Source organism: Dicentrarchus labrax, unplaced genomic scaffold (assembly GCF_905237075.1).
Source record: "Dicentrarchus labrax unplaced genomic scaffold, dlabrax2021, whole genome shotgun sequence".
NCBI classification, from domain to species: domain Eukaryota; kingdom Metazoa; phylum Chordata; class Actinopteri; family Moronidae; genus Dicentrarchus; species Dicentrarchus labrax.
In genome coordinates this window covers 2,564,439-2,581,352 of record NW_026136704.1, presented here as the reverse complement: position 1 = coordinate 2,581,352, position 16,914 = coordinate 2,564,439, and the positions used below count along the sequence as shown (strand labels likewise).

Here is a 16,914-nt window from a genome sequence, read left to right as displayed (position 1 = left end):
TTATAACAGCAAAATCTTAATCCATTTCCTTTCAGTTAAATCGCAGCAGTCAGGGAATTCTTTCATGGAGGTGAAGTATTCTTGCAGTGCTTTGGAGTCCAACAACAATCATACATTTACTTTAGCAAGCAAAGCGGGATTAAGAGCCCAGACGTCCCACTACTGCCATCTCCTTCTGGGGGATCCCAGGCCATGTGGCATATGTAATCCCTGCAGTGTGTTCTAGGTGTGTCCCAAGGTCATCTATCAGTCGAACGTGCCCAGAAAACCAATAAAGGAAGGCATCCAGGAGGCACTCTTATCAGATGCAAGACCCACCTCAACTGGTTTATTTAAACGCAAAGGAGCAGCACTTCTAACTTTTCTGAATGAGTGAGCCCCTCACCCTGTCTTTAAGGATGAGACACCCTGAGAGGAAAACGTATTTGCAAACTATCTGAAGTTTAAGGGATCAGAAAGAACTGTCCAAAATGAGGAATATATACTATTTTATATATTGTGTGTATATTTTCTTTGTCATACGACCCGCAAATATCACTGCTTTTTTATGGCTACCCCATGTATCTTGCATTCTTTCAGAGCATTGGCTTTGTGTGTTCAGAAATTAATGCATCTGTAAGACTAATATTATGAGATAAACGGTAGATTATTGCAATCGACTGTCACACATAGTGTTTTGTACAGGCGCTAACAAATTAACCTGTTAGCTTCCATTAATCAACATGTGGCACCCTCGAGAACTCTGTGGTGTCCTAACTTGGACTGCAAGGAACCTTGGTATGACACTTCAAAACCAGCTGTCCTTTGCCTTCAGCATCGCTGTGACAACCTGCTATAGTAGATACATTGTCTAACAATGTTATAAGGAGTTCGGTCTTCACCTGCTCTATTTGAAAAGTTATAACTTCTGTTATGGATTGGCGCTATACAAATAAAATTGAATTGAATTGAATTGTCCGCAACATCATAAGGATAAACTAGGGATGGGGCCGATCCGATCCCGTATCGGTATTGGGACTGATACCAGCGTAATTCACGTATCGGAATTTCCTGATCCAACCTGCACAGACTTCCGATATCCATGAGCCATGTGTGCGCTTTAACGTTGTCTGCTGAAATGACTCTGCAGGTGATTCCTGCCGGCCAGTCTGCTAGCTGGCTGCAAACTGTGGAATGGATTTCCTGAACGGAGGAAGAGACGCGCCCCCGCTCAGGAAATCCATTCCACAGTTTGCAGCCAGCTAGCAGGATAGCATTGAGCAGCATTGTGGCTAGCCAACATGTCCGCTGTGTGGAAATACTTTACACTGGAAACACCGCAGAGCAAGACAGCAAAATGCAATGTTTGCAAAGCCGTAATTCAGAGACGCGGAAGCTCCCTCGCGTTGTACAACACTACGAACGCAATCAAACATTTAAAAAAAGCACCACACGAAACAGCACGAGGATTTTTTTAGGCGAGCTGTCAGGAATCACTTCTGGAGTCATTCCAAAAACAAGGTAAACTCAAGGCAGACAACGTGAAAGCTAAAGGGACCAAGTGTGTGTGTGTGTGTGTGTGTGTGTGTGTGCGTGTGCGTGTGCATGTGTGCGTGTGTTAGATGTTTACAGTTATTGCACTTTTCTTATATTTCAGATAATTGACATTTTAAAACTTTGATTTATTGATACTACAAGAGCCAGTGTACTTGATTTGTGCTGTTCAGATGCACACTGTTTTATTGATAGTGTGTGTGTAAGATGTTTACACTTATTGCACTTTTCTTATATTTCAAGACTCAAATATTTGACACTTTGGGCATTTAATAAATATTGACATGACAATAAATTTGAAACCCTTACAGTTGCATATTTGTTTTCAGAATGGGATTTTTCCTGTTAACAGGATTTCCTGTTTTTCTGACTTCCTTTTCTAACCTTATACTTACCTCAAGTTGCCTTTTGGGACATACATGCATACATACGTACATATCATACTTGCCTGTTGAGGAGTTTATTCATATTATCTCATATAAAATAAACAATAATAATAATAATAATAATATTAAAGAAAACAGCGCTCTGGTATCGGAATAGTATCGGTATCAGCCGATATCCAAATTCAGGTATCGGGATCGGATCGGAAGTGAAAAAATGTGGATCGGTGCATCCCTAGGATAAACCCAACCATACACCCCAGCCAATCCACTATGTTGTGCTACTACTGATTGCCTTGCAACTCTGTTACTACGAGGGGTACCCAGCTATTGCTCAACTAAAACACAACTGTTTTTTGTCCTGGCTGCACAGTCGTGGAACAAACAACCCATTGACATCAGGACACCAGAAACTCTACACATCTTGAGTCTTCAAATTTGAAGACCTCACATTGGGCCCTTTTGACTCTTGACATTTTATAGACCATAAAATTAATTGAAGAAATATTCAGAAGGTTAATTGTAAATGAAAATAATCATTAGTTGCAAAGTTTCTTTAGAATTCTTCCTTTTGCCACACAAAGTTATTGAGCTTATCTGGATTTTAGTATTACAACTGGAACAAAGAGTGACCCTTGGAGCTCTACCCAGTTGCTCAACAGTCTGTGCTTAACGAGGCATCCAAAGAGGGATTAGTTATTAAATTATTTACATTTTTAACTTGCCTACTTGTGCTGTATAACAGAATAGAAATTAATATATCATGAGCTATGGATGGATAGGCCATATGTTTATAGTAGCTGTAAGCAGGTTAACAAAGCAAAGGTCAAAACTGCAGAGGAACATTTCCTCTAATGAGTTATTTGGCTCAGAGCTCTAATATCCACTACTTTGCTACTCATCCATACACATGCACTTCAGCTTGCTTTCCATTCATTCCCCTTTCTAAGTGCTTCAAAGCATCAAAAGCAGGAAGTAGACTGGAAATTACCCCCCAGTTCCCAGTCTCCCCTGGAGGAAGACTATAGTCATGAGCTGTGAAACGATAATAGATGAACAGACATACCACGGCCTCAGTGGTTTGTTAGTATTCATCTACATAGTGGGCATATATGATTGATGAAATATTCAGGGTAGGAAAGCTCTGCTTGCGGCCGACAAGAGTTTTTATATTTGCATATGCTGCGGTGTCAGGTCCAGAAGAACTGCATCCTCTGTACCTACAGTACTGTAAAAAATGAGTACCGTCACATTTTTAAAATTTAATTTTGGTATCGACTTGGTAGTGAAGTATCAGTATCTGAAGTATCAGTTCTTGTGACATCCCTAGATCCTTTTCACTGTCTATTTTTGCTGGGAACCGCGCATGGCTCTCGGAAAAATAGGCGAGACCTTGACTCTCTAGTGGTAGTAATGTGGCTGCTTTTCCCCAAAATTGGCACTGAAATAAAAAGCAGTACATTCCGTGATGCACACAGGGGTTGTGTACAGGCCGTTGTAGCATACAAGGATGTTTTTGATTTGGACAGCTCATTGCAGTATTTGTAGGAGTAGAGCTGCTCAGCCATTAAATACAGGATTAATGGTTTCGATTCCTCTTGTCCACTTGTCAAAATGTTCTTGAGCAAGACATTGAATCCTATATTTCCAAATCCTGACATATGGTTAAAAAGTGTCAAATAATACAATCATTTTCTTAACATTTTGAACCCTGCTGGACACATTGGTGGATCCATTATTAAGACCTCATTATACACAGTTTAGCTCTGATTAAACTCCTAGACAAGTATGAAATTACATCTGCTATATTGCCAGAAATGGTTTACTAACACTAGAAAGCTGTGTTTGGCAGTATCACGTGTTCTGTTTGATGCTGACATTGAGAGAGATATTCAAATCCAAGATGCCATTTTTGTTATGACTTTACCATTACAAATGGAGATATAAATATATTTGTCTTGTGTAACAGACAACACATTCCACAACATACATTTGGCCTGACATTTGGAAACTTTGAGATCTGGACTAGAATTTAAACATTCTGTGGGTTTGAACAGTGCTTTGCTATTTGCATTAGAGCTGATGGGTCCCACTGGTGGATCTGACAGAGTTTACATGGTTCAGGAGGTTAATGTATTACTCCTAATGCATGGTTTTACCCAGAACACACAGTAAATTTTGCAAACCACAAACCATAAACCGTGAATATACAGTATATATTTGCAGTAAAAAGAAGCTTTCCTATCAGTTGCCACTGTTTGCCCCATAACTATTCTCCATATTCTTTTTGCTCATTCACCCAACTGCTGGCTGACTGCTCAGACGATTGTAAGGACGGTAAACTGCAGGAATGTATGGTGTGGTGCTTTTGTTGTCATTGTGGTTAAGCAACTGAGGATTACCAATGAGCTAATTCAAGCGTTTGTGTTGATATGTTGTATAATGTGGTGGCATTATGTAGTTGCATTTTGTGGCGATATTGTGTGACTGTGGTTTATGCTTCCAGACTGCATACAGATTTGAGAACAAAGAAAGTCTTTCTGATTTGGAATCCATCGTGTTACCTTGATCTATGAGATAGAGGAGGAAGTGACACAGTTTGCAGATGACATGTATGCACACACATGCACACACAGGGCACTCAAGATGGAAGTTGAAAAGAAACTCTCTCTCTTTTTTACATGAAGGGAAATTCCTGTCCAGATGTTGCTGCTCAATTATCCTCAAAGAAAACAGCTGTGTAAGTGTATGTGCCAGTGCATATGCATCTATGTGAATATATGTTTTGTTATTATGCATGTGCTGTGTGTGCCCTCAGGTGATCAGTAAGAAACAGGAGCTTTCTCCTAATGATAGCAGTCCCAAATCCCTTGTTACTGCTGAGCCAGCAGTTGTGTTGATGGCCCTATACCTCTTGGAGGATCTCGAATCCTCAGATCTGCTCTAAATGCCTCACAGTAGGCGTAGAGATTAGTTTTTCAGCAAGAATTAGGCTCAAGAGTATCTTGTTCTCTCCCAATATTTAGTTCTTCTCCTTTTATTGTGGCTGCTCACTCATTCCATCCATCTTGCATCCAGTCAGTTGTCAGCCAGTCTCACCTTAACACATTTTGGCTGTTGTGGCTGCAGGCTTCTCTTCTGCACCAAGCAGCCCAATCAGAAATCCACCCACACTCAAGACTTAAATAGGCATGATATTGCCATGCACAGACTTCACACTGTGGAGGCTTGCTGCAGTTTCTCTGTGAAGTCCAAAAGTCTTTAGTACCTCTAACCCAAAGTCTGGGGACTGCTCAGGAGGTGATACTTAATTCAAGTGATTAGTGATTAGTCAAGCAGATGTGTAATCACATCACAAAAAGGATGACTACAACCAGCACAATCATAATATTCATAATATAATCTTATACACTGCTAGCTATGTTATCCATTATCAGAAATACCATTATCATCCATTGTATGACATGATCTCTCACAGTCTTCCTACGAACTTCCAACCCTGAAAAGACTCCAGTTGTGTTTGTTCGACTGTACAAGCAGGAGGTACTAATACTGGGAAATAAATTCTGGCTGCTCACAGTAGTGGATTACAGTCTTCTCCCAACTGCATTGCTGATATCAGTAGCTGCTCAGTAGCTCAGAAGTAATGATGATCCTCTTGCACACACTGTAATCAGCTACTGCCAGTTATCTCATTAGGTAACGAGTTCATTAACTCTAATGAGTTAAAAACCTTTAAGTTTAAGTTAGCTTGTAAGCTTGCAAGTTGACTGACATTAGTTCAGTAGCAAAACATTTTTTTGGGAAAGCAAACAGCTTGCAGTGTGATTACATATCAGTTTAAGGAGTGCTGATGTTATTAGGCTTTCACATATTTGGGCTGTTATTTTGGAGTGTTTCGTGAATGTAACTGGCAGATCAGAATGTCTCCCCAGATGGAGCTCTGTTACATGAACCGAACCAATGTAGTTTTATGGTGACTTATAATCTGTCTTCTCCATGGAAGCTCAGATAAATGTAAATAAATAAATCATTATTATTATTATTATTATTATTTTGTGTAGCTGCCCTCAGTCAAAAGTCACAATCCACCCCAAGATAAGTAAACAGAATTTCCAATGTGTGAAATGTTTGTGGGATATTTGTCAGGACACATGGGATTGTCTGTCTGTCTGTCTGTCTGTCTGTCTGTCTGTCTGTCTGTCTGTCTGTCTGTCTGTGTGTGTGTGTGTGTGTGTGTGTGTGTGTGTGTGTGTGTGTGTGCGCGCGCGTGCGTGCGTGCGTGCGTGCGTGGAAACTGAGACAGATATGTGTTAAAAAGGAGATAAATCTATTTTAAGATTAGCGTAGGAAATACATGAGTGGGTGTGTTCTTGTTTGTTGCTCTGTGTGTGTCACTCACATCTGTTTATGTATGTGTGTAGTCTCCAGTGCCTGAATTGATATCCATAGTGTTTGTGTGGTGTCTTAACAGCAGAGCAGCAGACTCCCAGAATGCATTATTCATGGCATTAGATAACACAAAGATGCAAATTGAGTCATGGAGTAATGAATCCGCTACCTACTTCAGCTGAGACTCAACACATTTCTCTGCTCAATAATATTAGCCCTTCTGCTTTTCATGCCCAGATCCACTCAGATCAGAGAGCACTGCTGGGAGTTGTTACTGCCACCTCACTGTAAAATAGATACCGCCATACAGCAAGGATGAGCACAGTCCAAGAAAAAAGTGGAGCTTGACTTGAATTGAAAAATTATTGAAATGTTAGATATAAATAAATAAATTCTGGATCTGGATGGTGAAAACTCACCTGATCTTTTTTAATCCGCATGTCCGCTGGCTCACGCTGGCACCATTTTACTGTCATGGTGGTGGACAAAATGCCGAACTTGAGGCTTCAAAACTGGTCTCTCTGTCTCCGATGGTTATCACAGGGCAAGAAGGGTACAGGAATGATGTGGTCTTTCCTGTGTATTCCCATGAGCTCCAACTTAATAGTTAGCTCAACAAAAACATCAACTGATGTTTGTTTTTTAATCAAGCTACAAACAATATCTTATTAGGGCCCAAGCACTGACAGCTAAGCTGTGGTGTCATTTCCGTCCGACGTGCAAGGGCCCGTTCATCACTGCTTGCAGTTTTCTTTTGACATTTTAGATTTGTTTACAGTGAGATATTATTGAGTTTATACTGTATAGTGACTTTGCTCTTGTAAACATTACTGTTGCAGCTCTTGAAACATCTAGTTGTGATTCTTATACACCAATGTACAAATGCAAATTCCCAGTATGTGAAAACGTACTTAGCAATAACCTGATTCTGATTTATTTAAAATATTAAATTCTATCTTTATTACTGAATTTAAAGACCAGGCTGACTTAGAAACTCTATACCTAATATATTTGTTTATTTTTGGCAAATCATATTGTTGTCATATTACTGAACGCTGTTATTGTACATTGCAGATTTTCCTCATATCATGAAGGACTACTGGTCACATTACTCAAAGAGGAGAAAATAGTACATTTACTGGGGACTATTTTTAGTGGTGAATTAATTCAAGTAGTGAGTGTATGGGCAGCATGGCAGTGAATGTGGGATGAGTCAAAATAAACTACATTATGTGTGTTCATGGTAATGAAGGAACCTCCAGGCATGAGGAACAGAGGAGGTTGAGGGTGGCTCAACACCATCATATGTGGTATTACCACCATTTTTGTGGTTTTTGCTAATTACTTTTTACAGCGGGACATTTTTCCTCTCAGTACCTAAAATAAACCGTAAACACACACTCAATACCTTAATATTCAATTCAATTCAATTCAATTTTATTTGTATAGCGCCAATTCATAACAGAAGTTATCTCAGGACACTTTTCAAATAGAGCAGGTCTAGACCGAACTCTTTAACATTAATTACAGAGACCCAACAGTACCACCATGAGCAAGCACTTGGCGACAAGGGCAAGGAAAAACTGCCTGTTAAAAGGCAGAAACCTAGGACAGATCCTCCGGCTCTAGGTGGGTGGTCGTCTGTCTCGACCAGTTGGGGTGAGAGAGAGAGAGAGAGAGAGAGAGAGAGAGAGGGTGAGAGAGAGAGAGAGAGAGAGAGAGAGAGAGAGAGAGAGAGAGAGAGAGAGAGAGAGAGAGAGAGAGGCAGAGAGAGAGACAGGCAGAGAGAGAGACAGGCAGAGAGAGAGAGAGACAGACAGACAGACAGGTGCATAGCAACAACAGTATTGGCAACGGCAATCTAGCAGGACCATGGCAGGAGGCACCACCAGGATCGACAAGAACCTGCGAGACGAGAAAGCACAAGAACTCCGGGGAAGAAGTGAAGTTAGTAACATGCATTAATGGAACATGAATGAGTGCAGAAAGAGAGAGGAAGAGAGGAGCTCAGTGCACCATGGGAAATCCCCCGATAGTCTAGGCCTATAGCAGCATAACTAAGGGATGGTTCAGGACTCACCTGATCCAGCCCTAACTATAAGCTTTATCAAAGAGGAATGTCTTAAGCCTACTCTTGAATGTGGTGAGGGTGTCTGCCTCCCGAACCACAACTGGAAGCTGGTTCCACAAGAGAGGAGCTTGGTAACTGAAGGCTCTGGCTCCTGTTCTACTTTTAGAGACTATAGGAACCACAAGTAGCCCAGCATTCAGAGAACGTAGTGTTCTAGAGGGGTAATAGGGTACTATGAGCTCTTTAAGATATGAAGGGGCCTGACCATGAAGAGCTTTATAGGTGAGGAGGAGGATTTTAAATTCAATTCTACATTTTACAGGGAGCCAATGCAGAGAAGCTAGTACAGGAGAGATGTGATCTCTTTTTCTAGTTCCTGTCAGTAGTCGTGCTGCAGCGTTCTGAATTAATAGGAGCGTTTTAATGGACTTATTGGGGCAACCTGATAATAAAGAGTTGCAGTAATCCAGCCTTGAAGTAACAAATGCATGGATTAGTTTTTCTGCATCTGTCTGTGATAGGATGTGTCTAATTTTTCTAATATTACGTAAATGAAAGAAGGCGGTCCTAGAGGTCTGCTTTATGTGGGAGTTAAATGACAAATCCTGATCAAAGATAACTCCAAGATATGAGTTTTCAATTTCTCTCACTGACTCTTTTATTTGTCCCCCTTTCCTCTGTACCATGTGATTTACAGATTTGCAAACTGAAAGAAAAAAAAGCAATATTGACTGACCAATCAAATGAGTGTGTTGTGTGTGCATGTATCTTGTTAGTATGCTACATTAGTATGTGAATTCACCTTGGGCTCCATTGACATGCTGTTGCTATAGGCAGCCACTTACAGTGGATAGATAACTAGGTTATTGTAAGTTTTTTTTTTTTTGTCTTTTTCCCCCTAAAAGATATCAGTTTGTTTTTCAATTGAATTGTTCACATTATAGGTCACATTAAAGGTGGAAAAAGTTTGGACATAATTTATCTTTGTCTCATTTTTTTACATCACGAAAACTTGGCATTTTAACAGGGGTGTGTAGACTTTTTATATTCACTGTATGTTCTGTTGCCCATTGTTTTCCCTGGGGGCCCAGTAGGCAGTACATGGCTGACCTCCTCTTTATGAAGATTTAATAAAAACTCAAACTGCTGCATGTGGCCCAGAAAAGCTTTAAGTTGAACTTTCAGAAGGATGCTGTCATTATCAGTGTCAAGTTAAACAGAATAATAATAATAATATAAAGATTATTACAGTCATCTTCAATCTCAGCTCTCTGGCTGCACTGTAATTAATCATAATATGTTACTGTGAGAGAATATATTGAAGAAATTGCTCTGTGTGTCTGTGTCGTTTCATTTGTTTTTATGTTTACCAATATTATATAACCTATTTTGCTTCACATAGTGTGTTTAGAGTAGAACATGCCCCCAGCACCAATATGCTGCCTTACAAGGTCCAGGCTTAACATGCTGGAACCTCACATATACACACAAGCAATGTGATGTATTTTTCAGTACTAACTGTGACTGTAGGGATTGTCGCTCTGTTGGTCTACCAACACCCCCACCTGAGTGAAATATCTCCATCAACATTGGATGGAATGACACATAATTTGGTTCAGATATTCATGGACCCTAGAGGATGTATATCATTTGGTGATCCCCTGACTTTTCATCTCAGCTTGTCCAATATTTTGTGACCATATAGAGTGCTGCCAGAATGAGTCATAAAACCACTCTGGTTCCCTCTCCTCAAAGCCAATGGGTTTTTGGTTAGATGCCTGAAATAAGGTGATTTTCACATTTTGTTCTACATCATAAAATACGTCAGTTAATACCCCACTTGTGAATTTGGAAGCTTTTACGTGTTTTAAGTGTCTAAATGAGACGGCTGAGGTTGTTGGTGACATTAAAACATTCAAATTCAAATCAATTTTATTTGTATAGTACCCATTCATAACAGAAGTTATCTCAGGACACTTTTCAAGTAGAGCAGGTCTAGACCGAACTCCTTAAACATTTACAGAGACCCAACAGTACCACCATGAGCAAGCACTTTGCGACAGGGGAAAGGAAAAACTGCCTTTTAAGAGGCATAAACCTAGGACAGATCCTAATTAGAACAGTAATATTAGTGACTGATGATGATGAACACGAAGAAGACGACGACTACGACGACAACTGCAACGATGGGGGACAACGAGCAGCGACAACAGCAGCAACAGTAACCGTAGCAATAATAATACTTATAATAATAATAATAATTATTAAAGCTGCAAGCAGCGTTGAACGGGATCTCGCAGCGTTGAACGGGATCTCGCACCCGGCGCGCGTCGGGGTGTGCTGCGACCGCATCACATGCCGTCGGGGTGTGCTGCAGCCACGTCACGTGCCGTCGTAACAAGTGCGGACTACAACATGAAAATGTCACGTAAATCAGCTAAAAATCGCCACGCAGCACTTACTTCCTGTTGCCACTTGGTGGCGCTATCACTATGTGTTCAGGGCGGGACTCTTATCAGACATGTGAAGTTTCGTTGCAGTCGGATCATGTATGCAGAAGTTATGACGAATCCCTCTTTTTATGGCGAAGGATCGAAATTGGATGCCATGGGACACCACACCACGGGCAGGAGGTTTGACAAAAAAAACTGAAGAGCACAACTTTTAATGGTGAATGTGTTTAGATGGCTGTGTCCAAATCTGGAGTCGGTCCAATAAATGCCCTAGGACGAGTTCGTTCAAATACAACGTGTGCAAATCGCAAAAAAATCCAGAATGGCTGACTTCCTGTTGGGTTTGAGGTATGGGTCCAAGAGACTTTTTTGCTTCTTTTATGATGATACACATGCGTAGCAATTTTCATACATGTCAGTCATACGTGTCTTGGGGGCTGACTCTGGGGGGCGTGGCTAAGCCATTTTGCGACGCCCATCCACGGGACCAAGACAATACCTCGGCGTTCGGAACCACAGAATGCTGTGCAAAGTTTCATGAGTTTTCAGGCATGGTTAGTCCCCCCAAAAGTGTGATTTTTAAAAAAAAATTGCCGCGTCGCCATGGCAACATGGTTCCATGCAAATTCTTAAAATTCATAATATGTGATCTTCATCCTCCTAAAGAACTTCTCACATAATTTCAGCTGGATCTGGTCAATATGCTTGAAGATATAAATAAAAGTACAAAAAATAAATTTCCTTTCACCACTAGGTAGCGCTCTCACTATTACTGAATATTATCACATAGAAGTGTTCAAGGTAGGACTCTTATCAGGCAAGTAAAGTTTGGAGCCGATTGGACTATGTACACTCAAGTTATAGCAACTTTGTGTGTTCTGGCGGTACATCAAAGTTTGACACCACGCCACGGACACGCCCTTTAATAAGAACTCACCACAATCAAGAAATATCATCAATAACATGTTTTGCATTTCCTGACTAGATTTCAGCTTGATCTGATCATCCTACTAGGAGTAGAACATGGAAGTATAAAAACATGACATTTCCTTTCACCACTAGGTGGCACTCTCACTATTACTGAATATTATAACATGGGCATGTTCAGGGCAGGACTCTTATCAGACAAGTGAAGTTTGGACCCGATTGGACAATGTACACTCAAGTTATAGCAAATTCGTGTTTTGTGGCGATACATCAAAATTTCCCGCCACGCCACAGACACGCCCACTCACCACAGTCATCACATATCATCAACAATGTGTTTTGCATTTTATAAGTAAATTTCAGCTGGATCTGATCATCCTGCTAGGAGTAGAACATGAAAGTATCAAATGTGACACTTCCTGTTGCCACTAGGTGGCGCTCTGACTATTACTGAATATTATCACATAGACGTGTTCAGGGCGGGACTCTTATCGAACATGTGAAGTTTCGTTGCAGTCGGATCATGTACGCAGAAGTTATGATTAATCCCTCTTTCATGGCGAAGGTTTGAAATTGCACGACACGTGACGCCATGCCACTCCACGCCACGCCACGCCACATCCACGATGTTCAACGAAAACAACTGGGGAGCACAACTTTTAATGGGGAATGTGTTTAGATGGCTGTGTCCAAATCTGAAGTCGGTCCGATAAATGCCCTAGGAGGAGTTCGTTCAAATACAACGTGTGTAAATCGCCAAAAATGGCCACAAAATCCAAAATGGCGGACTTCCTGTTGGGTTTGAGGTATGGGTCCTCGAGACTTTTCTGCTTCTTTTATCATGATACACATGCTTACCAGTTTTCGTACATGTGGGCCTTACGTGTCTTGGGGGCTGATTCTGGGGGGCGTGGCTTAGCCGTTTGGCGTCGCCCGTGCACGGGGACAATGTCATATTGGTATTTTTGATACGTTTGAATTTTGTGCAAATTTTCATGACTTTTTGAGCATATTGCGGGGGCCAAATATGCGTTAGAAGGGGCAGAAAAATAATAATTCCCAGAGGAACAATAGGGTCTTGCACTTGTCAGTGCTCGATCGCTAATAATAACAACACTAATTTCAGTGATATTGGCAATGGCAGTCAAGCAGGACCATGGCAGGAGGCTCCACCAGGTGCCATGAGAACCTGCGAGACGAGAAAGCACAAAAACTCAGGGGAAGAAGTGAAGTTAGTAACATGCATTAATGGAACATGAATGAGTGCAGAAAGAGAGAGAGAGAGGAAGAGAGGAGCTCAGTGCATCATGGGAAATCTCCGATAGTCTAGGCCTATAGCAGCATAACTAAGGGATGGTTCAGGACTCACCTGATCCAGCCCTAACTATAAGCTTTATCAAAGAGGAATGTCTTAAGCCTACTCTTAAATGTGGAGAGGGTGTCTGCCTCCCGAACCACAACTGGAAGCTGGTTCCACAGGAGGAGCTTGGCTCTGGCCCCTGTTCTACTTTTTGAGACTATAGGAACCACAAGTAGCCCTGCATTCAGGGAATGCAGTGTTCTAGAGGGGTAATCGGGTACTATGAGCTCTTTAAGATATGAAGGGGCCTGACCATGAAGAGCTATGTAGGTGAGGAGAAGGATTTCAAATTCTATTCTAAATTTTACTGGGAGTCAGTACAGAGAAGCTAGTACAGGAGAGATGTGATCTCTTTTTCTAGTTCTGAATTAATTGGAGCGTCTTAATGGACTTATTGGGGCAACCTGATAATAAAGAGTTGCAGTAATCCAGCCTTGAAGTAACAAATGCATGGATTAGTTTTTCTGCGTCCGTCTGTGACAGGATGTGTCTAATTTTTGTAATATTACGTAAATGAAAGAAGGCAGTCCTAGAGGTCTGCTTTATGTGGGAATTAAATGACATGCCCTGATCAAAGATAACTCCAAGATTCCTGACAGTGGTGCTAGAGGCCAAGGTAATGCCATCTAGAGAAACTATATCTTTAGACAGTGAGTCCTAAGGTTCTTGTGGCCAAGTAGAAGTTTTCATTTTAATATCAGAAAATTGTAGGTCATCCAGGATTTTATGTCCTTAAGACATGTTTGTAATTTAGATGATTGATTAAATTCATCGGGCTTGATCGATAGATATAACTGTGTATCATCTGCATAGCAATGAAAGTTAATGGAGTGAAAACATGGAAACGTATCTACCCACTAGTCTGGCTTTTCAGCCTCATTGTGTTTATACTCACGCTCTTGCTCTTGATTTGTTTATAGCCTTACATTACTTTTAACGCTTTGTACTTTGATCACATCTACACTTCAAAAATGATAGAACGTGGTGTTCATTTGTGAAATTATCTTGCTGAACAAAACTTTTAAAGTGGGTAACATTTAAGAGCATCTATTGTCAGAAAAGGAAGATAATATTCATAGGTATGTTTTTATAGTGTATAACCTCAATATAAGACTCATGTTTTTTGTTACCTTAGAATGAGACATTTTTATCTACAGATGCTGTGGGTTGCCTTCCAAGGAGTCCGCCATGTTGAACCACCATTTTTTTTTTACACCAAACAATAGATGGGGCCTTTCACTGCTGTACTTTCTCCTAAACACTTCTCAGTTCGTTCTCATTCCCAGGTCGTCAAATACAGAAGCGAGTGGTCTTCAGTTGCAATCTGCAATTTCACTGCTAGATGCCATTAAATCCTTCACACTGGTCCTATGTATCTAACTTTGTTCATCACAGAGATTATTTTCTGGAAGAAATCAATGGAAAAATCCCATTGGCTTTTTATCAAAGGAACCGGGGCGATGCTAACTTCTAATATTCTTTTTTGCCGCAAGGATTTTGTAGGCGAGTATGTTGTCAATTTCTCTAAATATTGCCTTCCTGTAAATTTGATGTTCTTCAATGTCTTCAGATGTGAGTACCTGCTAGTCCCATTGGGGACTAGCAGGTACCTAGCAAGTCCCTGAGATGACTGGCCAGTCGACTTCCATGGTCATCCTGGGTGAAGAACCATCTTAAATCACCCATCACGTATCTTATAGACCTGTGATAATTGACTAGTGGCATTGATGTCTTTGGTTTTTTACATAAGAACATTTTTTGCAAGATAACCTTTGTTAGGTCACACTCGAAAAATACATTTGGTTCTGCCAGTTTGGTTTGTTTGTAGGTAAAGTTAAGTTTGATATTTTATTTGGCTGTTGTACAGAAGTGCTGCCTCTGACCTTACTCTAAATTACTGAATATATATAAATGCAACCGGTGGTTGGTCATATATGATGTCAAATTTCTGTTTAATGTACATTTACATTACAGAGAATATGATGTGTATCTTGTAGGACAGGAGGAGAATTGGCTCTGCAGTCCTCCACAGAGCTCCTGGCCAGACACTGAGATGATCCCTTTGCATGACTGGATGCTTGCAGTGTTCCTCCAGCTTGTGATTGGTTGCTCCAGTCATCATCAGGCTAGAAATTTTCAATTGAGTGGCAGCTCCTTCTGCCAACTGATTCTACGTTCCGGCTGCGACACAACTGCCGGAGCTGATCACTGAAATGCTTGTGATTCCACCAGAAGTGCTGCAGCGTGTTTCATAAGAGCCAGGCAGTATATGTGAAACTTCATGAACATACTGTAACTAAGATGTATTTGTGCTTAAACGTAACAGAACCCTAACTACGTAGTGTGATATCAGAAAGCAGTGGTTTAATCTCAACTCAACTGTCGAAGTGTTACTAATACTTTAAAAACTATATGTAGGTGGACATAACTACACAATTCAAGGAAAAATTACTAAATCAACTAAATCTGAGCAAGTCAACACAATTGGGCGCTTCTGAAACACTCCTGGTGGGGAAACTATTCAGAGGATGGAACAAAACGCAGGACATGGCATCACAGAACTGTGCATAGTTGAATTAATATGTAAAGCTGCTTAATTGATCATTCATCAGTCAACTCCTTTTTTTTTTTTTTTTTTTTAATTTTCGTGAAGCTGTTTCAGCTTTTTGAATGATCCATCAAGTGCATCCAAAAAAATGTTTGAACATTCTCACTTGATATAAGTCTTGCCACTGTTTTAATATTTTTTAAATTAACTGCAAGTCAGCACACCCACACAAATGTCACTGCGGTCTGGTCTAGGTGGGTGTCTGTCATTATTTAAAACGTTTTCTGCTATTTTGGAATGTCAGCAAGAAGAATTTGATGCTAATTAGGTTATAGGTGAACTTTTGACCTGCTGCCCTCCGTGTGTGTGTGTGTATGCACATCCAAAATGTCAGCTACACACAGAAGGTTGGAACACATGGTCTTATACAGTAATCCAATGACTGTTTAGCTCCCCCCACCCTTAAACACCCAAATGCCTCAGTAGCTCTGACTGCCTCCAGACAATTTGTGTCCTACTCCTGTCCTAGTGTTGGAGGTGTGTATGATGCAGGCAGCTGCTGAATGTGCAGCTGAAGGTTACTGCACACTGTAAGTCAGCCTTGATCTGATTCCTGAAGTATGATATTCTCTTACATGTTGTACATATTGTGAGTAGGCATGAGGAGAGCAGTCCATGCTTCTGTCATGATCTGCTCTGTTGAACAGTTATTTAATCAGCTTCTGAGTTTCATGAACAAATTCAAATACACATCCAAGGTTATTAGGTGGTTAACTTATTTTCTCTCTTTATTTTTACTTTAAAACATTTTTTTATGACTGAAACACACACTTCTCTTAACCCCTTGAATCCAATTAATGTATTTTGCACATTATTTATTACATTATTGCATCAGTGTTGACATTATAAAAATATCATATTGATAGAGCAGTCACAGGTGAAAATTTTCTACTGAAGAGTGCTGAGTAGTGAGGATGTTTTTATGATACTTACGAACATTTTAGTAGGAGTTTGAATGCAGGGCTTTAACTTATAATGTATTTTTAGATTGTTGATTGTTGTTTAACGTATTACAAGGAGTCTTTAACTCATTATTAAACAGTCTCAGTTTAATATTGATGCCTTTTTATGACATAAACAATCAAGTACATTTGAAGTTGATTAAAGCTTTTATGAAAATAACGTTTTGTCATATTTGCTAAAAACTATATCCTGACAGTAGTACATGAGACAGATAATCTGTGAAA

General features: G+C 40.4%; 1 protein-coding gene and 1 long non-coding RNA gene across 13 annotated transcripts in view; one reads left to right on the top strand and one right to left on the bottom strand.

The window, feature by feature from the left end:
• Positions 1–16,914, top strand: part of fat3a (FAT atypical cadherin 3a) — a 183,347-nt gene that overhangs the window by 34,581 nt on the left and 131,852 nt on the right. The window contains exon 1 of one of the 10 annotated variants that reach the window (XM_051397894.1): positions 1,219–1,500. The exons of the other annotated variants lie outside the window; for them this stretch is intronic. The gene's annotated coding sequence lies outside the window, so the exon portion shown is untranslated. Of the gene's footprint in view, positions 1–1,218; positions 1,501–16,914 lie in introns of those variants that run through there. 10 annotated transcript variants of the gene reach the window in all.
• The window catches only part of LOC127362392 (uncharacterized), a 165,000-nt gene continuing 155,809 nt past the window's right edge, over positions 7,724–16,914 (bottom strand). For 2 of the 3 annotated variants that reach the window (XR_007884446.1, XR_007884445.1), the window contains exon 2: positions 7,724–8,388. This is a non-coding gene — a long non-coding RNA (uncharacterized LOC127362392). Of the gene's footprint in view, positions 8,389–13,128; positions 13,205–16,914 lie in introns of those variants that run through there. The other variant, XR_007884447.1, reaches the window with a different exon arrangement.